The sequence below is a fragment of the Salmo trutta genome, chromosome 4 (assembly GCF_901001165.1).
Source record: "Salmo trutta chromosome 4, fSalTru1.1, whole genome shotgun sequence".
Taxonomy (NCBI): domain Eukaryota; kingdom Metazoa; phylum Chordata; class Actinopteri; order Salmoniformes; family Salmonidae; genus Salmo; species Salmo trutta.
Window position 1 is genome coordinate 9,252,523 of NC_042960.1, and position 27,792 is coordinate 9,280,314.

Here is a 27,792-nt window from a genome sequence, read left to right on the forward strand (position 1 = left end):
CTCTAAACTGCTGGTTTGGGTCCAAAACAAAACAAAGTCACAGCTGAACAAACTAATAAATAATAATGGCTGAGGTGAATACACATTGTTAAAGGAAAATACTTAATAGTATTTGTCACCTCCGAGGTAAGAGGGAAGCTTTGCACAGGGTTATCCAGCTATCTGGTAAACAAAACCTGCACTGGCAGGTAGCTAAGCTCGGCTATTGTTATTCAAATAATGCCTTGTGTAGAAAATAAATACACATGAAAAGCCATTTTGCTTACGTTGATCAATTTGGACAAATGGGGAAACTAGTCTGGGGATCTTGAATTAGGTCTGCAAACACCTGCAAGGTAAAAGCAACTAGCCTGCAGTCCTGCAATTCTCTGAACATGTTGGGACTTGTTCTCCATAGGGGCCGATTCATAAAAAGGCTGTTGCAGTGCCCATATTTCCTATTGAGAGTGTCATTGGCAACATGGGAGGTACATTGTTTTATTATCTTGTTAGAACATCTCTTTAGACATCTGTCAGGACATTACCGGTGAAGCAAACATACGGTCACATTCTACAAATCCAGCGTTGTGCTTTGAAACCCCAGTGTCAGTCGAGGTCGAGTAATTAAAAAAAACAATCCCTTTCCCTCTCATCAACGCCTTGGAGATTCCCTAAAAACACACCACTTCCATTCAGCTACGACCGGAAGTTACTTTACATAGCAGGTAAGGAGAACCTACGCAGCAGGTTAGGAGAATTAACGTAGCAGGTTAAGAGAATTAGGTTAAGGTTACGAATTGGGTTTTTGTTATACTGTTGTTTTCATCCTGTGATGTTTGTTGTGTAGTAAATGTTTGATAAATAACAATGAAAATAAAACATGTTTTTTCATGTCTGAAATGTGCTATATAAATAAAGCTCGATTATGATTTGATTAGGGTTAGCAAAAATACTCTCCTAAACGGCTACGAAAAGTCCCTTCCACGGGGGCTCCCGAGTGGCGCTGCGGGCTAAGGCACTGCATCTCAGTGCTAGAGGCGTCACTACAGACCTTGGTTTGATTCCAGGCTGTATCACAACCGGCCGTGATTGGGAGTCCCATAGAGCGACGCACAATTGGCCCAGCGTCGTCCGGGTTAGGGTTCGGCCGGGGTAGGCCGTCATTGTAAATAAGAATTTGTTAACTGACGTGCCTAGTTAAATAAAAAATTCCAGTCGTGGATGTATTGAAGTGCCGTGTTTTTTTAGGGAGTCTCCAACACCTTGAGTTCTTGTCCCTGTTCCACCTCCCTAATCAGTGACTAATCTCAGTCAAGATGATTCAAATAACCACAGAGACAATGGAGGATCACAGGAAGGGCCTCTTCACAGGTTACTGACTGGGAATCAGATTTACCAGCTCTAAAGGCCATTAAGACACTCGACATTATCCAATCATCTGGATTCAGGTGGAAAATCGGGATTTTGGAGGTGAGGAGAGGCACTTGTCGAATTGGTGAGACAAGAATGAGAGGAGAGAAAATGTGCCAGTATCCCAAAACCATTTGAAGGAAATCGGAAAACTCACACGAGGCAGGCCATATAGCAACTGCTTAGAAAAGCAAGCCACATGGATATCCAGATGTTAGTTTAATAGAGATAGTAAACCGTGTACACACACACACACACACACACACACACACACACACACACACACACACACACACACACACACACACGTATTCATGTTTTAGGACAAGGACTTGCATGTATGACAAACTATTGAGGCCTTAGAGAGGGGCCTCACCTGCTCCCCATGTAATCTAGTGTTGGATGGGTTAAAGGTGGCCAGGTGCAGTATAACTAAGATAGTCTGGAGCTCCGTGTGTGTGTGTGTGTTCCTTCTCCATGCACTGGAAATCTTTCCTCGTTTGTTTTTGTTGCCACAGCAACACACCGAGACGGTGTGTGTGTGTGTGTGTGTGTTTGGGCCTCTTGAGAACAACCCCCTCGCTGCCCAGCCTTAACACAGTACATTGGAATGCGTGGAACGCGAGAGCGGTGGCACCCCAGCCTTTGAAGAGCCTGTGACCTCTGTTGCTCCTCTTCTGCCGCTCGGTAAAGCATTAACAGACAGCCAGCGGTGCTAGGCTCTTACCTCAACACTTATCAAAACCTCTTAAAAACCCTCCCGACCCAGACATGGGGCTTCCACAAAACAGGTGTCCTCCGAAGTAAACTCATTTCAGACTCATATCTCAGCCTTGTCCGTGTTTTGTCTTCTCGTCTTTAAGTGATAGACCTCCGTGAGAGAAACTGACAGATCTCTCTATAGATATATAAATATATCTAGATATAGATCTATCTATATAGAGAGCGATATATAGAGACAGAGAGGAGCGAGAGAGCGAGAAGGCTAATATATGATGAATGGTTCTCGGTGTTGGAATATATATTGGGAACTAGAATGGAGAATGTAGTAAATTTACTATCTTTTAACAGCGCAGTGGTATGTCTGGAGGGCAAATGCAAATGCTCGATTCCCTTTGTCTCTCCTCTCTCTCCCTCTCTCGTATGGGGCTTCCTACGCAAACAGTAGGCTACAGCATGTGGATGTATGGATTTCTATGGCAGTGTTTCAGCCAACAGAATAGAAATGAGCTTATGAGTTCTTCAGGAAAAATTGAGCACCCATGACTGTTTTTTTATGTACGTGATACTGCAGTATTTAAAAAGGAAAAGGAACTGCAGAACTGATTCAAGGAATTCATCATTCTTCATGAGGTTTCATTAAATAAAGGGTAGAAAGTGAAAAATGAAGGGACTTAACCCTCTCTATAGGTGGATTAGATGGACTTGGACGTTGAGCTCTTCAAAGGCAACAGATAGGTGGGAAAATACCCTGGCTCAAGCTATAGGAGAACGGCCTCCTTGATCAAATGTTTAAACGTGGGGCCTTGTTGAACTTGAAGCAGCAAATACTTCTTGGGCAGTGGTGCGTCGTTGAATAACCGCCGTGTCATTGTCCTGGCGGTGACAAAATAGGAGTACGGGGCGGGGGGCCTTCGGTCTCAATGGCCGCTCACCGAGAGAGCAATAGCAGGGTGCATTCCAACCAGACAGATGACATGCGATCGATGGACGACTACGGGGAGAGGTGTGACAAATGGAACCTTGGATCATCGGTGGAACATTCCATTCTGGGGAGCATTATTCTGAATAATGACATCTGCCTGTGGCTGCTTGGGGCCATTAGCATAACAGCCTTTAGCCACCCATGCGACTGCAACCCCCGAGAGTCCAGGCCTCTATTGGGGTCAGGTCAACGAGGAAATTAAAGTGAGGAGGGCTGACATCTATTGTGACATCACGAGCGTTCCATGGGAAATGGACAGAACAGAGGATAGAAGGGCAATGTCCATTACTGCCAATCACACGCTGTTAAGAGTCAAATAGTAATTTAACCTGGACCCAAGGTTGTTCTCATGCTTGATATCTGGGAGGCTGAATGTCTGGGAAGCCTATTGGAAATTCCAGAGAGACCAATAGTCTCCACTTCAGTGAGTTTTGGAGAGGAGAAAGTGTATAAAACTCTGCACGATGGAGAACAAAAGTTTAACTCCAAAGACAACCTACTGGCCAGGGCAGACACACACAACCACACACACACACACACACACACACACACACTATAAAGCCCAAGACACCAGGGGCGACTGGGTGTGCTATGGACCCGTGATAATAACACCATAAATTACTGTGACAAAACTAATATCGAGCTTTATTAGTTGTTTATCCGCCATCAGGATCTAAAATTGGACTTTCTATTTCCCTGCTGAAAGCCATTGAAGGTCAGGCTTCACAATAACACCATGAGACATTCCCACTTCCTGGAAGGAATGCTTAATAAGTAAATAAGAAATCAAACCGCTGACTAATGACTGATATTTTTCTGCCCCGGGGTTCAAGTGAGAAGAGAGACGTCGGACGTCACTGTGACATTTAACTAACCAACTGTGCCTCTCTCTGGATTACAACCGAGGGAAATAAATCTCTGGCTGACAAAAAAGGTCACCTGGATTATTTTCCTAATCGAAAGAAACCAGTGCTTTGTCTATTAGCAGGAAGTAGGTAGCAGGCTTGTGTTTAACTTCCAGCAGCACTGTGGGAAAAAGTATATCTGGGTGGTGGGCTCCTGCAGTTTCTCAGTGGATGGGGGGCTAGAGGCTTCTTCCTGACCCCCCAACTGGAGCCTTCCCTTCTGGGTTGGGCCAGGCACGGCACCTCCCAGCTATGGAGGCCCGGCCAGATCTGAGAACAGCAACCATCGCTTACCTCTCTAGGGAACAGGCCTCCCTTTGGCACTGATCTGAGAACAGCAACCATCGCTTACCTTGTATTTTCCCACTGCCTACTGATATAGTGTATCACTGATCTGTGACCTGCCTTTAGAGAGGGATTTCAAATGAAAATGGGGGAAGAGGAAGCTGTTGACCTTGTCGAGTAGAGCAAATAAATCAGACAGCAGGAAGTGTTGTGTCCTTTGTGGATGGGTTGAATTAACCCTTTGGCACTGAACTACAGAGAAGCTGACACACGCACACACACACACACACACACACACACACACACTACAGAACAATAAGCACACAGAGTTAGAAAGCCAAACACGGGTGCTCCTCTTGGATTCTTCAAAGCCAGTCTTGACCTTTACCCATAGTCAATTAATACAGAGACTTTCTGCTAGCTACGAACGGCGGCTATAAACAAGATGAGTCAGAGCATGACTTATGTACCAGACAACCACACAGGAAAACAATGTCAGGGGTTGATATGTTTCTGGGAGCATTTATATGACATCGTTATACGATTTAGCTGCAGGCCTGTACCATGAACAGGGAACTTAACACTGATACTCCAATAATGCAGTTAACATGTGAATATTACCCCTCTGTCCCATCCCTACTGTGTTGCGGTTTAGCATGTTTTGCATTCACCGCATCAATATTCCACATGGACATGAACACGGAGAGAAGAGGGTTACAGAATTGGTAGCCATAAGCCAGGTGAAACTTGGCCTGCGCTGGTGTCAACATTTACAGAGGAACGGATAAACCCCCTTTAATTATTCAAAAGTGCCACTCCACAGCCCAGATTAGGCAGAACGAGCCAAATTGCAAAAAAGCAGCGGTGGTTTGCTGGCTGTTGGCTCAGTGTCTGGACGAGCTAGTTGGAGGAGGAGGAGGAGGGGAACGAGGAGTGTGAAAAGCCTAACTGTGTCTGGGTTACCTTTGACCTTCCTGGGTCTCTGGGTTCTGCCCAGTGCTCAATAGGGGACCATAGCTCCACCTCCTTTTTCACGTCACACATTTTTCAGATCTCAACCTCTCCTAACCACAGTCCCACAACACCCACCTCTCCCAACACAGGAACAGGCCTCTCTGGGGAACTATTGCCCTCTCCTAATAGGATCAGAAAGAGCAGGCTATTCAATCCAAACCTCTGCAAATTAGAGATATGAAGCAGGATGCCAGACTCTGTTGTGATCCATCTTTCTGTTGTCAACATGGGGGAATGTATATTGCCCCCCCCACCACCAAGGCATTTACCTTCATTTGGAGAATAATTTATAAAGACTAACTCGGTGTGTAGTAAAATGCCATGGGAGAATGCAGATGGGCTGGCCATGTCCATATTATCAAGCTTCAGCATCTCAATAAACGGTGACCTTTAAATGCAGAGTGGTGTGTGGGTGTGAAGCACTTTGCCAAGATGTGGGACTGTTCATTGAGTTAGCAATGCGTGGCCGTGGCTCTGTACATCCGGAGCGCACAACACACACACACACACAAACACACACACACACACACACACTGCGTCTCTCCCACCCACGCTTCAGCAGAAGACAGACGTCACTTTCTCCTTTAAAAATAGCTCCAAATTACAGCCCTGCTGCTCCCCTAACAATACCCAAGGACTAATAGGCATTCTCCTAGACCCTGCACTGGAAGGGGCAAGCCAGGGAAGAAGAGGAGGTGGAGGAAGAGGAGATGCCAGGGTAAAGGAATCTCACTAGAACCCACAGTATGTTTCTCATGTACAGTTTTCCAGAAAAAGCCACACTCTTTTCAACTACACCATACCGGAGCCACCTCCATACTACAAAACATCACTCTCAAAAAGGAGAAGATCACTAAACAGGGTCCAAACCGGAGCAAAATCTATTCTCTGAGATGTCATTGGAGTGGATGGAGCAGCTGGAAACTTTGGGCTTGGGGTCTCAGAAAAGCTTGAGAGTGGGATGGTTTTCTCCAGAGCAGAGGAAGAAAGATCTAGAACTCAAAAGCTGAGGCTAGCGGAGAAGACACGAAACGGAGAAGCAATTTGGAGCGGAGAGGGTGAGGTAGCCGTTGTTTTTCATTTTGCGGTCTTTTTGAAGATTACGGTGTGATGAATCAGGAAGACAGGTGAGCCTGAAGGATGGTGTAACATGGAAGGAATGCAGGTGGAGGATCCAGGAACGTCTTGACGTGTTTAGCTGAGCTACGACCAGCAACAACACTCTTTGTACCAGAAAACCCATTGTACTAGCAGTCCTGAAACATTGCTCCATTTCAATACCGCTGTTCTCCCATACTTGACAGTTTACCTACCCAATGTCCTAAATGCCATCTCCACAGCAACCAGCTACAAATAGAGGAGCAAGTCACAAACACAAAAACAAGGGTCTCATGATAAGGAGGTCAATATGAAAGAGGCGGCGGCCATTTTAACCTCTGTCCAATTACTAGAGACTCGGGGGACAACGCTTGATCTTGTTTAGATGTCGGCCATTGGCTTAGCCTTTGAAAAGCACAGGCTCTTTGTCTAAATGGACTTTGAGGGATTCGACTTATCTATAAAAGGCTAACAGTAGGAGTGAGTGATAGTGTTGTGATGGAGTCAGGTGGTAAAAATGCTGCCACACACACACACACACGTTGCCATGTCTTGTGAAAGAGACATAAATGGAATTTGTTTTGGGTGGTTTGTCAGTGGAATGTGACTGACGCAACTCAACAGCAATGCAACCTGGGCCGAGTAGTTGAGGAATGCCCATAACCCCAGCCATGTCTGAAATAGTCTCCTCCACTCCTGAGTATGCAAGTACAGTATATTAACATGACAGTGTACGCTTGTGTAAGTAAGCATGTGTGCGTTTGTCAGTCAGTGAGAGGGTGTGTGTGTGTCGGTGAGAGTTTATGCATGAATGCGTGTGTGTGTGTGTGTGTGTGTGTGTGTGTGTGTGTGTGTGTGTGTGTGTGTACTGTAGCTGAATCTGAAGCAGTAATCTGCTCGAGTGTGTGTACGTGTGAATGTTTGGTGGGTTTTAACACATGCTCCCTGATAGCGGAATCCTGCCGTCTTTCTGCATGATTGGCTGAGCAGCAGCGGTGTGGAAGAGCGTCCTCCCGTTCTGGGAACACACTCGTCACACTACCTCGGTTAGCCCGGTTAGCATCACCACACATGAACGCACGCACACACACACACACACACACACACACACACACACACACACACACACACACACACACACACACACACACAGTGGTCTGCCCTTCAGGTGCGTCGCTCCCTTACACAGTATGCGATCCTCCCTTTTTCCACACGTCTCAACAGACTCAGGTAGTCACCATATCCCCTGAGGAGAAGCTAGGTAGAACCCAAATACATCTCTATGTTGAGAACACCTGGGTCTGTATCCATGCTGCTTGTAGCCTAGCGGTTAGAGAGGTGAGTCAGCAACCGGCGGGCTGCCAGTTTGAATCCCGGGTCCGACAGGAATTGAGCCGGTATTAAATCCTAGATGCCTTCGCTTGCCTTTGCGCCCAGCATCTCTCCAAAAGCTGTACGTGTCTTTGGTAGGGGTTGGGTTAAAAGCCGAGGTCAAATTTCTGACCGACCAATAGCGATGTTAATTTTATTTAGAGCGGCCGGCCAGACCTCACAGGTCTTTCACCACCTCCACTATCCATCCTCTGCTCTGCAGCTGCAGTACTAGCCACAGTCAGTTAACACCCGGCTAGAGTATTCCAGCCCGGCTAGAGTATTCCAGCCCGGCTAGAGTATTCCAGCCCGGCTAGAGTATTCCAGCCCGGCTAGAGTATTCCAGCCCGGCATTACAGTACAGCTATAATATTACAGTGCTGCAGTCCCTATGCTCCAAACACTTACCCCCTTAATGGAGAAATAATAGTGTGATAGTGTTTCAGTTTGGTTCAAATCGCCCAGAGAGGTTTGTGTGGCTTCCAAAAACTTTAATGGATTCATTTCATAAACAGATACATTGTACAAGCACAACAAACACTGGTCCATCGTTTAGGCTGCATGAGCTGAGGCGTGTGTGTGTGTCAGGGGGGGTAACTTGCTTGACTCAGCAGCCTGAGGCAAACAGAGCGCCACCAGGAGAGGAAGTGTGTGTAAACAGCAGCGTTGACACGGCTCAGTGACCTGCCGTGTGTCATGGGACTCTCCTCATGTAGCATGTTTAAGTCTACAGAGAGGAGGTGTTAGATTAGGGAGGACAGAAGGTTACAGTGAACGTATGACATATTGGTTTAATATGAGGAAGCAGAAATAACACACAAGTGTAGGTACACAAATGTCTAGGTAAGTGTGTTGGTTGGGAAATAAACTGTCTAGGTAAATGTGTGTGTGGGGAAATAAAATGGTTGAGCATTGGGTGTGTTTATACAGAAATGGTTGAGTAGGCTATTTGTGCAGTGAAACAGTTTCCTTTTTTTGAGAGAGTACTAGTTAGGCCGCTTGTATAGGAGAAGGGCAAGCGCTCTACAGTCCTATTAACCAACTGAACTGAGACAGTTGAGGGCTGGGAGGGAGGGATGGCTGGGAGGGAGGGATGACTGGGAGGGAGGGAGGGTGAGACTGAGGCCTGGAGAGAGGTGAGGTGTCTTGCTGGGATTCAGAGTGCTGGATGTGAGAGTAGAGGGCCAGAGTTATGGCTGTTACGGTGACTAGGCTTCTCCAAAACGGCTTTCCTATTATTAAGAACCTTAAAAACATTGCCTCGCTTTACAACAGGATTATAGTAGGCTTGTCACGATACAAACATTTAACAAAACGATTCCAGGCCAAGTATCACTGGCCTGGATTCGCTGGCCCATGATTCCAGGCGAGCATGCCTGTCGCGAAGCGGTGCTCCATTTCCCCTCCCTGACACTCAGAGGCTGCAGGACAGTGAACTTGCAAAGTCTACTCAGACTGGTCAGTGCAGGCGAGTGATGGCTGGTAGGGAACGAGGTCGGCTGATCACAGCTGCCACACGTGATATGCGCATGAAAGTGAAGTGGATATTATTGGACAAGTGCAGACAAGAGACAAGTGGCAGTTGCTTAAATCTATCAGAATTTATAAACAAAATGGACTTTATAAACATTTTATTCGTTATTTAAGTGCATAGATGACATTTGTTTCCCCCTGCCCCTGTTCAGACCGGTGCAACTCATTTCACACATATATTATTTAGTATATGTAAAGACAAGACTAAATGAAGAATAGTCTGATGTGTGACAATATCACTTGGGAATGATGCCCAGCGTGTGCAGTAAGGCAAGAAACAGCGCATGCCTTTTTTTGGCGAGTTTTTCCAATCATAGTTGCACACATGTAGCCTAGCCCATATGCCTATATGTTTGATAAGGTTTGTATCAACTAAAATGGCCAAATAACTCCAAACGTAGCCTATAGGCCTAGGACCTATAGGGTTAGAGCACAGAGCCTAGGACCTATAGGGTTAGTGCACAGAGCCTAGGACCTATAGGGTTAGTGCACAGAGCCTAGGACCTATAGGGTTAGAGCACAGAGCCTAGGACCTATAGGGTTAGAGCACAGAGCCTAGGACCTATAGGGTTAGAGCACAGAGCCTAGGACCTATAGGGTTAGAGCACAGAGCCTAGGACCTATAGGGTTAGAGCACAGAGCCTACAGAGAACTATACGGTTAGAGCACAGAGCCTACAGAGAACTATACGGTTAGAGCACAGAGCCTACAGAGAACTATACGGTTAGAGCACAGAGCCTACAGAGAACTATACGGTTAGAGCACAGAGCCTACAGAGAACTATACGGTTAGAGCACAGAGCCTACAGAGAACTATACGGTTAGAGCACAGAGCCTACAGAGAACTATACGGTTAGAGCACAGAGCCTACAGAGAACTATACGGTTAGAGCACAGAGCCTACAGAGAACTATACGGTTAGAGCACAGAGCCTACAGAGAACTATACGGTTAGAGCACAGAGCCTACAGAGAACTATACGGTTAGAGCACAGAGCCTACAGAGAACTATACGGTTAGAGCACAGAGCCTACAGAGAACTATACGGTTAGAGCACAGAGCCTACAGAGAACTATACGGTTAGAGCACAGAGCCTACAGAGAACTATACGGTTAGAGCACAGAGCCTACAGAGAACTATACGGTTAGAGCACAGAGCCTACAGAGAACTATACGGTTAGAGCACAGAGCCTAGTGACACATGTTCTTAGAGACCCAGTCACTGCGTAATCGCATGTGAAAACAGAGTTTTGACTGACCACTTTTTAAAAAGAGGATCCCAGCTTTCTCGTGCTGCTATATTTATTTATTGTTAAAGTCCACAGCCATATGGCAGAGCCAGATCAGGACCTAACATAAGGACAACTCAGATTAGGCTATTCTGTTCTTCTGAAATAGACATGCTTCTTTACACCTCTAAAATAAATAAGGGATTCATTGTGATGGTGTAGACTATATTACATGGATTTAGTAGACTGTTTAAAATGTAGATGTTCCAATGGTCTGCATCAGTGACTTGTAGGCCAAGCGTGGGAAGCCCGGGATGCTAAACGTGTTTATGTTAATTAATGGTCACTTACCGTGAGACCAGCAGTTATTTGCATGACAATCAGCGGCTGACAAAATGTTATGACCGCCACAGTCCTAGGTCAGAACCAGTTCATTTGAGAGAGGGTAGATAGAGGGCCCTGCAGAATGTGCACAGTGTGTGTGTGTGTAGTGTACACACATCTGTGAAGTCCTCTGAGACCAGATAAACCAGGGATGGGCCACTCCATTCCTCAGGGCCAGAGTGGTGTCACCCTATCCCCCCCATCCCTAGCAAACACAGCTGATTCAACTACACTGCACTCTAAACTGAAGATCGTGATTAGTTGATTATTGGAGTCAGGTGTGTTAGCTGGGGCAAAAAAGTGTCAGGACCCCGAGGACTAGAGTTGCCCATCCCTGAAATAGAGCAAACAGCAAGAGGAAAGTGGCAGACTGCAGGGAAAAGGCAGACTGTCAGTGGGAAAAGGGGACAAAGGGAGAGCGAGAGAGAGCATTGCTGACATGTCACCCAGGCAACAAAACCTAGCAGAGTTCTCTTTTTATAGTCCTAGCAGACTATAAAAAGCCCTTGGCTATAGTCACCACAGCACAGATAGAGCACCACTCAGAGAAACCGGTTACTACCCGCAGGGGGGGGGGGGGTGTGAGAGTAAGAAGAGAGGCCATGCTCTAACGCTCCATGCTGTCAGTCCTGCTTGGAGTCTCAGGCAAGCAGAGATTTGTGATTGGCAGGTAGAGAGACTGGAGTTAAACCTGAAGCAGAGGTAATGTGACCAGCATGGTGGAGGTGAACACTGCCCTGAAATAGACACCGGTATGGAGCAGACTGGAGATGCCAAGCAACATACGAGAGAGAGGAGACACCTTGATAGTAGCTGCAGATACTATCAAGTAGCTACCAGCTAGTAAAGCAACAGATACTAGACCTTGACAGTAAGATGAAAACGACAAGAATGAACGTTGAAGGATTGTTATACCCACAGAAACATTGACTTGAAATGGGAATACCCGTTCTAGTCTAGTCTATTTCTATGGTTATAGCAACTGTCTCTGTTGGTGGTTCCCTCTTGCTTTCCAGAGCTGAAAGGGCAGACCAGACGTTAACAGTTCCAAACCTGGGGGTGTATGCCAAATGGCGCCCTATTCCCTATATAGTGCACTACTTTTGACCAGAGCCCTAGCTGAAAGTAGTGCACTATGACGCAGCCCTGGACTGAGACAGTGCAGAGGCAGACCCCAGCTGCTGCATGGGGAGAACCTCACATCCCTGTGTGGGGTCTGGATTTAGGATATCCTGTTGAGGAGAGCCAAGGCCTGAGGTGAAGAGGATTCTCCTCCCCTCTTCCTCTTCCTCCCTCTCTCTCTCTCCTTTTAGTCAGCAGTGAAAGGTCAGCGTTAGACAACCCCTTGCTATTCTCCCCCTCTCAGTTCCTACCTCCTTTTAGTACAGCAGTGGAGAGACAACCATCTTGCTTTCCCTCCATTTCTTCTTACAAGAAACTTTTACGTAGCTAATTAATTTCTTTGCACATCTCAATTTGGGAGAATAAATGCCGGCCCACCGGAAGGACATTTTTCCAATTAAGCCGCTTAGATAACTACATTAAAACACAGCAGTTATCGGAAATTACACCGCGCAAAACAGCGACTTTAATAATGTGTCTTTCACTTTCATTATCATGAGGAAGGGGATGAGGTCTTTCTGTCCTTCAAAACAAGTCTCCAACTGGGCCTCAATTAATGCTGTAGATAGAAACAGGTTTTTCTTGTGTCTAACTTTGAAAAAGTTAACAAGGCTGTGGAGCATGAGTCAGCGTTTCAGAGTCTTGGTGGAGAAAGCGCTGAGACAGGGCTGGTTGGGTAGGCCTCGCAGGTCGAGAGGGGCTGCTGAAGGGCTCAGGAGGTGGGACAGGGCAGGTACGGTAGGCCTCGCAGGTCCAGAAGGGCTGAACGAGGCCCTCAAGGACAAGCCTGAGGCGGGGTAGTCGGGGCTGCAGTGCGGCAAACACGGCTACACAACAAGCCCTTGTATTATAGATGGCAATCTGTTGGTCATTACTTATACATGGGGGGGGGGGGCTGGTGGATACAGGAAGTTAAGTGCTCATGTATACAAAGAGGCCCATGGGGTTGACGAGCCATCTCACTCTCCTAAACGGCCGCCCCCGTGGGAGAAGCGGTTATGTATCCGCGTTAGTACACTTGATTTCATCCCCCCCCTTCTTTCAGCACTCAGTAGATAGTACATAGCGGTGCTGTACACATCCCACACAGCTCTCAGGAAGAGTGCTGGAGAAGACAGCATCATCAGGAACACTCCTACTCCCTCCATCTTGTGTTTATAAGTGTGTGTGTGTGTGCCTGTCTTTCTGTCTGTCTGGAGTGGTATTCAAACATCCAACCAGAGCCAAGCCCATTGGCATTCTAATTCAGTTGTTCATCTTTGACTTCTCCCATCTCTCCGTATTGGTCTTCTCTTCATTCTTTGCAGCGTTTTCCACAGGCTGCCCGTTTTGCTTGTCTTCTCACTCCGACAGCTCCCCTCAGTCCGTATTGTGCGGAGGCCATTTTGTTTTCAGAGTGGGGCCGTCGCTACGAGTCCAACGAACTTCAATAGCCGGCGTCATTGAAAGTGTAACCACACAAAGCTACTGCCTACGTCTTTGGGGAGAGCGACGGGAAGAGGGTGACGAATAAAGAAGAAGTGAAACATGGACAAACATCGAAGGATGTCGGTTTTTGAAAAACCGTTGAGCGGCTGGCAGTTAATTAACTCATTTCATTGTTGTGGCGACCATTTTCTCACCTTGTTCTCAGAAAAATGTGAAGGTACTGGAAATAGTGTATACTGCTACCCTTTCTTCTTAGCCATTCATACTGGACTGCTGTAATCAGTGAGAATAATCAGCCTTTCAATCCAAGGTTACAATGTCAAGGATGCTGCATTGACTACGAACCTGGGTCATTATTTGTAAAGTAATTTGCTATTCAACTTCATACGCACTATTGTATGCAGAAAATGTCGGGGTAGTAAGAATGAAAACATCACTTAAGGGGTAGACAACAGAGTTCTTTGAGCGTCATTCTACTTTTTTGTAAGAATGTTTTTGTTAATTTGTACAATGCAATCAAATCCATTGTGGAGAAATGACAATACCAGTCCTTTCAGACACAATCTGTTATCACGACAGAACAAAAGACAGGAGGATATGACTAATAGCAGCCCATCTTCCTTGCTAGTGACCCTGGGGTTGAAAAGACTCAGCAACTCAATGGACGCTTCCTTTAAAATCACGCTAGCGATTCCAGGGATAAAATCCGAGGTGTAAGATTGCCCCTGGGTTAGTTTGGTCACAGTGACCCTACAGCACCCAAGGACACACAGGAAAGTGTGACATGACCCAGCTACGCCTGTGAGGGAAAGGAAGTTGGCATGCGTGCTGACAGCTAGAGGACACAGCAAGCGTTCACGCCGACCGTGTCACCGCCACACTGCAGTAGTGACGTCGGGGCATGTCGCAACACGTCATATCCTCCAGCTGTAGAATGGCTCAACGGGTTGCCCACCCTTTCCACAATCAAAACGTCAGCTACTCCGACCATGGCAAACCATTCTTGGACCTTGCCCACTCTATACATTAAATCATGGCTATTCAAAAAGCATGCCCAGGGTAAGTTTCTCACCCATTCTATGCTGAGGTGTAGGCCTGAACCCATTGCCAATAAAAGCCTTTTTGGCAAAATATTTGAACATTAGCTACAGAACAGAAAAGCCTTTTCAAAAACGATGGCCGTCATAATGGAAACTAACGAACGGAGAAAAAGCAAACAGTAACGTTAAGAGACTTCGTCTCTTTCGTTCTCTCCCCTTCCCTAAATCCCATGCTTTGCGTAGATCAGATGGTTGGTGGAGCCTTTCCAGCGCAGAGCTCTAAAAATAAAGCCTTTAAAATGCTACTCCTTGTCACAGTGTATTCTCATCATGGTGGGGAGGCCAGGCCTCTGCTGAGAGGACCGTCTGTGTAGCAGAAATCTCTTTAGAGCAAAAAAATAAAAAACTGTTTCACTATGGACAGTGTTGCTCTGTACTGATGTAACTTCATCTTCTCGCCCTATGGTCCAGCTGTGAAGCGACCTTAGCTGTGACCTCCGAAGGAGAAGGGCAGAACATTGTCCAGCAAGCTTTCAGCTCAAGCCATGCTCTGCAGTCCGCGCGTACCTGTAATTCGTACGGATGTGGGGCATCACTACGAGTAAAAGCATTGCTTGTGCAGAGGCAGTTTGCAGAGGGACTGAATAACAGATGCTGATGTGTTTTTGGGTGGTGGCGTGTTCCTAAATGCAGGGAAAGAGCATGCATTATGTGGCAAGAATTATTAGTCTGTCAGTGCTAGGGAGTCTGCAGCGTCGCTTCCCTTTCTCTGAAAACAACAAGCTGTTTTTTTCTTCTCCCTCGATCGTCTCCACCCAAAGTAGTGTGTCTACTGTGAGTCTTGATAAATCATGTCAAATTCCAATTTGGTCTCTTAGCAGGGAAACGATTGCCTTTGGAACGACTTTCAGTCAATTACTTCCAAAACGATTTAAGTTGTCGGCTGTATACAAAGCTCAGTTTTCCTTTGTTTGGTGCGAAACACAACATGACCCTTTCAACCTGCCTCTGACGGGAGAGTGAAGGGTTGGTGCGACAACTTACGCAAGGACATTTTTACAAGGCTCAATGACAGTGAGTTTTACTCTACTCTCCACCCTGCAGAAGTCAGAACATCTCTCCGCACCTCCTGAGCCAGCTGACCTCTGAGAATGAGATATAGAGACTCTGCTGGAAACGGGGAAGGAGTAAGGTTGGTTGGACTAGCTTCCCAAAAATAGACATTCCTCTGCAGACAGTGTCTTGCCTCTCATACCACAACAGCAGTACATTTTCCGAAGGAGGATTCTGAGGTTTTCCGGCTCTGGAGCCGCACTCACTGCCTTATTAGGGGCCGCGGTTACTGCTGCATTTCAAGACCAGCGGAATGGAGCTGGAGGGGGGTAACAGTCAGTCCTCTTTCGCAGGTAGAGGAAAAGCTAGAAAGAAATGATCTACGGTTTTAATAATCTATGAGGGTAGTCACTCCCATTATATCCTGGCCCCTATATGTTCTCTCCGCTCTCGCTCTCCACAGGGCTTTAGGTCTGAGGGTGAACAGACCTTGAGTGGGCGTTGACACCGCATTTGTTTTGCACACAGCACAGGTCAGAGTCTGCCCCTCGGCAGGTCGGACAGGGCTACTAACGGGTGATCATTATCACACCAGTCAAAAAGACCGATCTGTTGCCTTTAGCACTAGTCAATAGTGCTGTTTAAGGATCAATACTCTTTGGAAAGGTCCAATAGCAGCAAGCAGTAATACCACAGCCAGTCCATCTCAGCTTGCTTCCCCCCTCAGGCGGTGGAAACAACCAGGGCAAGCTGGGGTCAAGAATGATGACTCTGACCTCTATAACTCCTGGGGTATGACCTTTGATGTCACTAGGGCCCCACAATGGCTGCCATGCACCAAATGGCTTAACACTAGAACCGTTAAAGCAGTCATTTAGATTTTTTATTACTCTGCCATTTTTTAAGTCGTGCCCCCCTTGGTCCTTGACTTTACATAAATAAGCCTATATAAACACGCCGCCATTGTCAGAATCTTAATATCAAGAACAAAACCAGTTTTAGGAGGGCATGTCATTTTAAAAAAAAAAAATTATTGGTTTACCCCCATTTCCCCTCCTTTTCCCAACAGTAGGGCCTGCTCCAATCATTTTCCCAACAGTAGGGCCTGCTCCAATCATTTTCCCAACAGTAGGGCCTGCTCCAATCATTTTCCCAACAGTAGGGCCTGCTCCAATCATTTTCCCAACAGTAGGGCCTGCTCCAATCATTTTCCCAACAGTAGGGCCTGCTCCAATCATTTTCCCAACAGTAGGGCCTGTGTTAACTCGAAATGACACAACGACAAGGTTCCTGTATAACAAAGTGTACTATACCGTATGAACACACTACAAGGTAGCCATTCCACTCTAGGCTAGGTCCATCAACCACCAGACTCCCTGCGCAGGCGCACTCTTGACTGAGTGATAGCCCCGTAATAACAGAAATATAGGGATACTTAAAACACTAACTTAACAATCTCCTCCTTTTCTTTAAAGACAAATAAAACATCAACATAATTAAATGTACAAGTATTATTCAAGTTCCCCATTACAAATGGGTTGTGTGACAGTTTTTATTTGTATTACTCAAGCTGCCACTTTGCAACCATCAAACATTACATCAGGTCTACTCTGTCTAGCAACCCATAAAATTTGTCCTATCTTTGACCTCAATTGATCAGCTTCAATTCCAGAGGGGAATTCCTTTGTACGGCTCTTGAAGAATCCATGTGAATGGGTTGAAGATTCTTGATATAGCTCTCCTGTTGCATCAGTATTGTCCCATCAACTGTAATAAACTCCATGCCAACATAACAATGATCATGCTCCTCACGGCCGACCTGGAAAACAGCTTTGAGGTGTGGAATCACAGTTGTAGCAAAGGTCTGTGAGCCACCCCAGATAAAGTCCTCAACATGACAGGCAAGTACTCCAGTCACATTACAGTCTTGATCAAGCCAATAGAAGACTGCAGGATCCACTTGTGACATTTTTCCACCTGTATTCAGCATTGTTGCCTTGACTTTGTTGTACCAGTAGAGTGATGCATCTGCCAGTCCATACACACACTTTTTTAGTTTCCACAGTGTTCCTTCGCTTTTAGCTTCAGGCGGAGGTCGGATGTGAATGTGCCTTGACAGCTCTGTTCCCTGCAAAAATGCAGATTTGATGTCTATGGAATTAAGTTTCCATTTTTTTCTGGCATTTCACTGACATCAGCAATCTGAGTGACTCTGAGGCGCATGTCGGTGAGTCTTTTGGGAGTTGTTTAGCAGCCAGCTCCTCTAACCCTCTAGCCACTAGACGTGCTTTAGGCACGATTCCAGTTAAGGATTCTTTAAGGGTACACACCCACCTTGTTGAGACACATTTTTGGCCAATGACTGACTTCCTCAAACGCTCCATTTTTCCTCCAAATTACTGAGCTCATCTAGCTTAGCTGAGTCAAATGACACGTCCTTTGTTTCAAGTACACCATTTTGAATGTCATTCTGTTTTTCTCGATTTTCCATTGGTTAAATTCTGAGATGATCTACAAGTGACAGGTCAACTGACCCTGTTGTACCAGAAAGTGTAGCTGGTTCAGAGAACTGCAAGTTGTACCAGTTCTGGTGTTTTCCTTTGGCTTTTCCTGCTCGTCCAATGACGGTTGCTGTATGTGGAATACCACTCTCTCTGTCCATGTATTTAACGGTTTGTCCAGTTTTCAGATTGGAACAACCATGTTCTCTTAACACATGTGGCTGCTGTTGAATGTTTTCCTCATTTGAACGCTCAACAGTATTATCTGTGGCATGTTTGAAGGTCTCTGCTCCATTTCCTGTGTCAGTTTCAGTGTCCATATCATTGGATGTGACATCTGGTAGGTTTGTGTCTGTTACTGTGTCCTTTTTGTCATTTTCATTAGGATGATTCTCAGCAACAGCCCCTCTATCTTGTTGATCATTTACTTTCCGCAATCTGGAGTGATGCACCCTGACAATGATGCCTCCGTGCCTCACAAATATCACCACACCATCTTAGCCAATGACTACTCCCGGTCCTTTCCACTCTTGACCGTCAACTCGTTTGTAGTACACTTTGTTTCCTGTTTCGTACTTCTCAACAGTGGGTCGTAGCTGTTTACGCAGAGCCCTGCGAATTCTTTCTGAGCACTCTGCTTCAGTGAAGGCTTTTCTCGCTGCATGTAGTTCTGAAAGTGGCTGTCCCACCCACGCACTCACACTGGTCCCTTCTAGTGCTGGTGGCTTGTCAACCAGTACAGAGGGAAGATTAGGGTTCTGCCCGAACACTAGTTGGTATGGGCTGTAACCATGAACATTGTGCATTGAGTTTTTTGCCATCAAAGCCCAATCTAGGGCTGTGTTCCAGTCACATCCATTGTCTTGCTTCACTTTCAGCATGATCTCTGTGAGTGTTTGATTGTGTCTCTCCAGAAGTCCATTGCTCCATGGACTGTATGCAGCAGTTGTCTTTACCTCCATGTTGAAGTTCTCTGCCATTTCCCTTATTTCATTATTATTGAATTCTCCTCCATTGTCACTGTACAATTTCTGGGGCGGGCCATGCACACATATCCAGGAATGAATGAAGTGCTTGACGATGTCACTGGGTTTCTTTGTATTCACAATGCTTCCAGCACTAAAGCGCGTGAAGTGGTGGATTATGTGAAGGTACCACACATTTGGTCCTAACTCATGTAGATCTACAGCCACTGTTTCATTGTACTTGGAAGCCAGTGGCAAACCAACAGCTGGTCTGGACTTAGGTTTACTGTATTTTTGACACGTCTCACAACTGTTAACTATCTGCTGTAGAATGGAAATACTCTCATCATCATTATTCCCTGAACTGCAGAGTAACTTCTGAAGTCTGTCAACTGTAGCATGTCCAAACTGTTTGTGAAGCTTTAACAATACTTTGTGTTTTTCTTCTGTGTTCATGTTCTCTGTGACTGTCAGAATCTCCATGCGCTCTGTGTCCGTCAGAATCTCATTTTTGCATGGACTCTGTGTGATGTCTTTGTCTAAAATGTTTACACAATAGTGGCCTGAGGTAGTAAGTTCAAGAGTCACTGGTTGTTTAAACATCACTGCCTTGTCATTTTTTATGTCTAGTACAGCCCCTGCCTTCTTGAGGGAAGCTTTGCTTAATAGTAAGGGGATATCTACAGGGACCATCTCTGTTTCAATGTGACACTTAGTCTGACACATTTTTACTGGGATCTTAACTCTCTTGGTAGAATGGACAATTCTCCCATCTCCAAATTTGAAAGCTCTGTTGCTTGGTGTGTCAATCATATTTTGTACTTCTTTCATATTTAGTTCACTGACATAGCTATCGAGCCATTTTGCACCACACACTGTGCGTGTACATGCAGTATCAATCACAGCAGATCCTAAGGATTCAACTATAAAAATCTCAGTATCAGAAGCAGATTCATTTGAAAAGTGTAATGTTACACTGCTCTCTCTCCGTTTACATTTTCCTCTGTTAGTTTAACTTGTTCATTTTTATGAGGACAGTCTTTAACCCAATGGTAAGTGCTTTGACAAATAGCACATTTTGATCTCCTTCCATATTTGTCCAGTGGATTTGTGCCGGGAAATGGCACCCTCTTCTGGTTGTCTTGAGAACGTGACTTGTTGGCGCCTTTTCTCTGCTGCTCAGCGTAATATGCCGCGTCACTCACTTGCATTCCATTTGTTATTGGCGCGACAGACGTCTTTTCACCAAAAATTATTTTTAGTGCCGATTTCATTGATGCAAAAGTCAGTACAGTACAAGCAGTCAAAGCCAACTGTTTCTCCCTACCATCTAGACAGGCAGCATCTAGCAACTCGAAAGCTAACACTGCATCCGGGAGAACCATGTCGTACTTGTGCATCCTATTGTACCTCTGTTCGAAATCAATGATGTAGTCCGTTGTCTCTCGTAACACTGTCAAAGTTTGAATAGGCCTCGTAGGCGCGGCCTTTCTTCTTTTAAGAAATACAGAATCCAGTGCTCTGATCAGAGTTCCCATACCATCATCCTTGTTCAAATCCTCAACGGATATTTTCAGTGCTGTATCTCGCTCTTCCCTCGAGCGATAATAACACCGCAAGTGCTTGCTTTTTCGCGTCCAGATTAGTAACCCGTGTCCAGATTCCAAGTAAAGTTTTCCAACTTTCGTACGACCTCTTCTCGTCGAAGCGAGGTGGCATATTGTTGTTATTAGCCATCCTCTGCTACCAATGTTAACTCGAAATGACAACGACAAGGTTCCAATTTAACAAAGTTTACTATCCCGTATGAACACACTACAAGGTAGCCATTCCACTCTAGGCTAGGTCCATCAACCACCAGACTCCCTGCGCAGGCGCACTCTTGACTGAGTGATAGCCCCGTAATAACAGAAATATAGGAATACTTAAAACATGAACAGCCTGCTCCATTCCTTCTCCCGACAGTAGGGCCTGCTCCATTCCTTCTCCCGACAGTAGGGCCTGCTCCATCCCTTCTCCTGACAGTTGAAAGTGCAGTGCCCAGCTAATAATCACTCCAATAATTGCCTCGAAACTGAACCTAAACTAACCCAAAACTAATTTCACACTTAACAGAGGAAATAAATTAAGCAAAGTATGAAGGGGAGAACGGGTGAGTTGATGAGCGAGGGGAAGCGAACGAGGCATAATTATGTAATCACCAATTGAAGAACAGGGTGGACCATTCTATTGTATTAATCGAGTCTAATTATAGGCCTAATCTCAAAAATGGTGTGTACCCTATATCAGTTCACCCAATCAAAGCAGTCTTATCGGTCTACTCTGGCCTTCTTGGAGTAGGCTACACAGCGAGAGTGTGCGTAATTGTACACGCTGAACGGCTTTAAATATCTGGGAAAATATCCACATCGGGCGTTAGGCGCGAATGTGGTGATGAGGCTTGTGGAACCTCACATTGGCAAGGGGAGCAATGTCACCATGGACATTTTCTCACTTCACTGTCATTGGCGAACAAGTTGCTTGAAAAGAAAACCAGTCTGGCCGGCACCATGAACAAAGTGAGACGGGAGCTCCCTCCCTCTATGGAAAATAAGGCACCTGCACAGCCGCTGTGGTACAAATGTCAACGGGACACAATAAAAGATGAAAAGCGGAGACTGTTACGCACTGCAACCAAACAAAGGTTTGTTCTGGATAGGAAAATGAAGGAGATAGTCCTATTGATCAAACAACCAACAGGTAGGCTAAAGTTCACAAAAGTAAGACTCGTGTGGTATTTATATATTTGCAGGAAACCATTCGAGTTTCTTGTGACTTTTGCTAGCTACTGCCTTCTAAACAATGATCTGAACAGAATGGTGCTGTACTGCTGCCTGTACAGTGGAGCGCAACATCAAAGTTAAAAGGCAGATGACCATATGGCACAGCTATTTGCATAATAGGCCTACTCCAGCTGTGATTGGTTGACGCACCGGTCTGTGTAGGCCTGGACAAGACTGACATTTATTCTACATTCTATGAATGTATATAAAAAATAAAAAACATTTGCATATGTTTTTGCTCTTTGGTCACAAAATTTGAAGTGAAAATAATTGAGTCATATTCTTCCTGAGGGTGGATACGAACACATTTTAATAAGATGGTTCTAAATCTGTCAGTTCCTCGGCAGATCAAAGAGGGCTACTAACGGGTGGTCATACCAGTGAAAAAGACCCAATCTGTTGCTTTTAGCACATTCAACAGTGCCATTTAATGATCAATACTCTCTGGACAGGTCCAATAGCAGCAAGCATTAATTCCACAGCCAGTCCATCTCAGCTTGCTTTCCCCTCAGGCTGTGGAAACAACCAGGGCAAGCAAGCTGGGCTCAGAAACATCATCATCCTTGACCTCTATAACTCCTGGAGTATGACCTTTGATGTCACAAAGACCCCACAATGGCTGCCATGTGCCTAATGGCTTAATCCCCAGTCCATCTGCTTGCTGCAGACCCGGCCCTGCTTGAGGAGGGTCTGTGAGGGAGAGGAAAGGGCCCAGGCAAGCATGCTCTGCCTCAGCTCTTGGGTGGCAGCCTGTTCCCTATATAGTGCACTACTTTTGACCAGGGCCCATGGAGAACAGGATGCCATTTGGGACGCATCCTCTGTCTGCCTGGTCGCCTCTGGAGGCAGCTGTATTGTAATGAATCAGGCAGAGGTCCGGGACAAGCGGCACTGTCACAAGGACCGCCCGGCATCGCTGGAAACAAGGACCCCTTCTCAGCGGCCAGCCCCAGGCATGAACTTGGCAGATTAGCCATTCAGGAAACAAATAAGGCCTCCACACAGACGGGCCCCCCCTGAAATGAACAAAAACAATCCACCGCCCGGGACCGGAGACAAGGAAGCGCCTTGGAAAGAAACAGCTTTTTTTTCTCTAAAGCCTTTTGTCTGAGGGAGTGAAAAACCCTCAGCCTGCCATCTTGTTGTTGTCCTCTTCCACTCTCTAATAAGAAATAGGAAACATACTCTTGGTGCAGTAGTTCAGCCACACTGCAGTATAGACATCTTCGTGGAGTTAATTTATGGGCTACTGGCCTCCATCTTGCTCTCTGTCCGTCAAAAGGTGGTTAAGACCCAAAGGAGGAAATCAAAGCTCAAGAATAGCAGAGGCACGCTATCAGGTTTCTAGTAGGGAGAGCAAAAGGGAGTGAACTGCTTTGATCAAACTGACTGGCCCCTGTTGTCACTAACTTTACTGTCTTGACCCTGTTCTGTTGGGGAAAGATAATGTGCTACTCGCCCACCTCTGGTGCTGGGAATCAGCCAGTGGGGCTTATCTCTTAGGGAGAGGCTGGGTCAGGGGAACAGACTATGTTTACTTGCTAGAGAGGCCAGATGTATGGCTCTGGGAGGTTGGCTCATTACACGATGCTGGTTATCATAGATATTAAATTCCACGAGCCAAGGTCTTTGGGAGCTTGAGAGGCCAGGCTAGGCGCCGATCTCCTCCCTATGAGTCTTCCCGCTGCCCGGGCCTGTTATGAGGGACGAGCGGGGGCGGCAGCCACAGCCGAGACCCCACCACCCTCCCTCCTTCCATCCATAAACGGTTGCCTGGCAACACTGACGGAGAGCTCTGGGCTGGCCTCCGGGCTGCAGTGAGTTAGCTGCCTCTGCCTCTGGCCGCAGCGCCAGGATAAGGATGAGGGGGGCTCGTCTTCTTTGCTGTCAAGAGACCCAGTCCAGTCCTGGCAATGGCCGCAGGTCTTGAACCTTTCAGTAATGAATTCTGCTAATGAAGTCTTCTCTTTCACAGCATCGCTTTATTTCAGAGGCCCCCGTCCATCATACAGGCAGACAGGCACTGATTACTTTGGCAAAGCAACAACACCAAATACAATAGGAGTAAAGGGTTAGTTGGAGGGAGAATCAAGGTTGGTAAAAAGAGAAAAAAGAAAGCTGAACAGAGCAGCAGCGGCAGCTACACAACTACATTTTCAGATGTTCCGCTTAACTGATTTGCAGTGATGCCATGCTTATTAGCCCAATCATTCACTTCCCTTCAGCTAACAAAGCCACGTACAACCGACCGGGCATAGCCCCCCTGTAGTCAGCGTTCAGTCCCATCCCGCTGAGATGGAAATGCCTCTGATAATCTTTAGAGGCAACAGCCAACCTTTAGAGTTTTTTTCCCCCTCCTCTTCCCCTCCCTGGTCTACGGTCTGCCATCTGTCTCTGATTCAGACCATGATAATGTAGGTTAATTATTATGCAGGAAAGGGAACGCATACTCTACCAAGAGGCAGGCAAGCTCCACAGCAGCCCGGTCCATGAAGTAGCCACATCAACTGCTCTGACTAGATCACCTGCATAGTAGTAAGGAGAAGGGAAGCCTAGACTATATGGAAACTGCTTCTTACATGGTATGAAGGGAGAACTAGTGAAAAGAACATATGGGCAATGCAGTAAAGGATAGCCTACATGGCAGTGTGTGTGTGTGTGTATACAGTTGAAGTCGGAAGTTTACATACACTTAGGTTGGAGTAATTAAAACTTGTTTCTCAACCACTCCACAAATTTCTTGTTAACAAACCCCCGATTCCACTCCATCAATGACACAAGTCATTTTTCCAACAATTGTTTACAGATTATTTCACTTATAATTCACTGTATCCCAATTCCAGTGGGTCAGAAGTTTACATACACTAAGTTGACTGTGCCTTTAAACAGCTTGGAAAATTCCAGAAAATTATGTCATGGCTTTAGAAGCTTCTGATGGGATAATTGACATCATTTGAGTCAATTGGAGGTGTACCTGTGGATGTATTCAAGGCCTACCTTCAAACTCAGTGCCTCTTTGCTTGACATCATGGGAAAATCAAAAGAAATCAGCCAAGACCTCAGAAAAAAAAAACTGTAGACCGCCACAAGTCTTCATTTCAAAATGCCTGAAAGTACCACGTTCATCTGTACAAACAATAATACGCAAGTATAAACACCATGGGACCACGCAGCCGTCATACCGCTCAGGAAGGAGACGTGTTCTGTCTCCTAGAGATGAACGTACTTTGGTGCAAAAAGTGCAAATCAATCCCAGAACAACAGCAAAGGACCTTGTGCAGATGCCGAAGTAAACATGTACAAAAGTATCTATATCCACAGTAAAACGAGTCCTATAGCGACATAACCTGAAAGGCCGCTCAGCAAGGAAGAAGCCACTGCTCCAAAACTGCCATTAAAAAGCCAGACTACGGTTTGCAACTGCACATGGGGACAAAGATCATACTTTTTGAAGAAATGTCCTCTGGTCTAATGAAACAAAAATAGATCTGTTTGGCCATAATGACCATCGTTATGTTTGGAAGAAAAAGGGGGAGGCTTGCAAGCCGAAGAAAACCATCCCAACCGTGAAGCACAGGGGTGGCAGCATCATGTTGTGGGGGTGCTTTGCTGCAGGAGGGACTGGTGGACTTCACAAAATAGATGGAATCACGAGGACAGAAAACTATGTGGATATATTGAAGTAACATCCCAAGACATCAGTCAGGAAGTTAAAGCTTGGTTGCAAATGGGTTTTCCAAATGGACAATGACCCCAAGCATACTTCCAAAGTTGTGGCAAAATGATTTAAGGTCAACAAAGTCAAGGTAATGGAGTGGCCATCACAAAGCCCTGACCTCAATCCTATAGAAAATGTGGGCAGAACTGAAAAAGTGTGTGCGAGCAAGGAGGCCTACAAACCTGACTCAGTTACACCAGCTCTGTCAGGAGGAATGGGCCAGAATTCACCCAATTTATTGTGGGAAGCTTGTGGAAGGCTACCCGAAACGTTTGACCCACGTTAAACAATTTAAAGGCAATGCTACCAAATACTAATTGAGTGCATGTAAACTTCTGACCCACTGGGAATGTGATGAAAGAAATAAAAACTGAAATAAATATTTCTCTCTACTATTATTCTGATATTTCACATTCTTAAAATAAAAGTGGTGATCCTAACTGACCTAAGACAGGGAATTTTTACTAGGATTAAATGTCAGGAATTGTGAAAAACTGAGTTTATAGTAATTTTTTTTTTAAGCTATAACTGACAGTAAGGGATAGCCTATATATTATATATGTAGTAAAGGACAGCCTATATATGTAGTAAAGGACAGCCTATATATGTAGTAAAGGATAGCTTATATATGAGAGTGGGTGGTGGTGAATGGGTAACTGAAGGGGAGGGCTTTCCAGTACCAGTAATGAGTGAAAAGACCAATGATTGAGGGACGGGGGCAGGACTGTGACACTAAAATGGTGGGGGAGTCCAGGTAGTCCCTTCGTCTCCGTCTTCTTCCATTTAGAGCTGAATAAACATGACCCAAGATGAGAAGGGATAGGGACAGCCTCCTCCTCGTTAGGGATGGGAGACAAGTGAGCCGCTGTCAGGGATTCCCCCTCTAGAACAAGGGTCTGTTTGTAGGAGGCTCACATTCTAGGATGTAAAAGGGTAAACAGAGGGTGGGAGATTGGACCTCATCAACCCCCGATTCCACTCCATCAATCCCTGACACCTGGCTGGGCAGCTCTGCTTTGCAGCAGTCCGGGCAGGCACTGCAGTCTGCAGCAAATGAACCACACCATGGTGTGGCCTAGAAACAACGTACAAAAACAGCAGCACCGTATTTATGCTCATTAATGTCTCTGACGGACAGAGAAGAGGGGAGGGTGGGAAGAGGAGATCATTTGGGCTACCAGGAAAAGTGCTGAGACAATCAAAAAGCTGACCATGCGAATAATAAACATACTATGTAAAAGGGCTTTGTGGTAGGGATAGCTTTAAGGTAACATTTGCCTTGGCTCTGGGTGCTAATGAACCTTAGTGGGAGGAAGAAGAGAGCCTTTAGCTCTTTAAGGGCCTGTCAGGATCAGCCCGTGAAGCCTGAAACGATTCCAAAGCGTCTTTATAGATGAGCCGAAAAAAGAACTCTCCAGAGGATATGTGGAAAGGCGGCCCACTTTTAATTAAAATGGACCCGAATCTTCAGTGCTCCCAGCAAACGCTTTCATGCACCAAACTCCTCGAAGAAGTCCTACGTATTAATTTGTCTCCCTTTTAAAAATGACTTGAAGGGGGCGCTTTATTTTAGGTCCCCGCATGACCCACTTGATGTGCACACCTACACTCCCTAACCCCCTCTGTTTGGGACGCACTTTCAGGAAGTAAGATCCTGGTCCTATTAGGAGAAGTAGCTCCAGGGTTCTGCTAACCTCTCATGTGAGAGCAAAGCTAGATTTGAAAGACTTGGCCGTTCCAACAGAGCTAATAAAGTTTCAAGTGGTCTCTTTGCCCTTATACCGTCCATCAATCAGAGGCTTTCAAATGTTTTATTCATAAGTGAACATGGCAAAACCGATAACACTTGAGCACTGCAGACCCCTTCCAAGGGAGGCCATTTTAACCAGCTCTTGATGACAGGAGAAGAACTGCGATGAGTGTAAGCAAGCAGCAGTTATAGGCAGCACTGCAGCAAACTGACGCCCCCGTTGGCAGCCCTCACCGGTCTCTTTCCAAACATTGCCCCCCCAACAAAGGAGAGAAAAGATTCCACACACACACCATCACCTGCGTTTGATGTGGGGGATGGCTTTGCTCAAGGTCGGTTTACTGTTCTGAGCCTGTGTGCGCACGTCGTGTGTGTGTGTGTGTGTTCGAGGGCTTCCTGTTTGTTCTGCCAGCCTGCCACCTGAGAAAGTCTGATGCAGGCCCGCCTCCATCTACCAGCTCCTGTCTGGGGAATAGACTTTGGAG

The 27,792-nt window shown here is 46.0% G+C and overlaps 1 protein-coding gene across 1 annotated transcript in view; it reads right to left on the bottom strand.

The window, feature by feature from the left end:
- The window catches only part of fbxw7 (F-box and WD repeat domain containing 7), a 92,161-nt gene that overhangs the window by 37,492 nt on the left and 26,877 nt on the right, over positions 1 to 27,792 (bottom strand). The window lies entirely within an intron of this gene.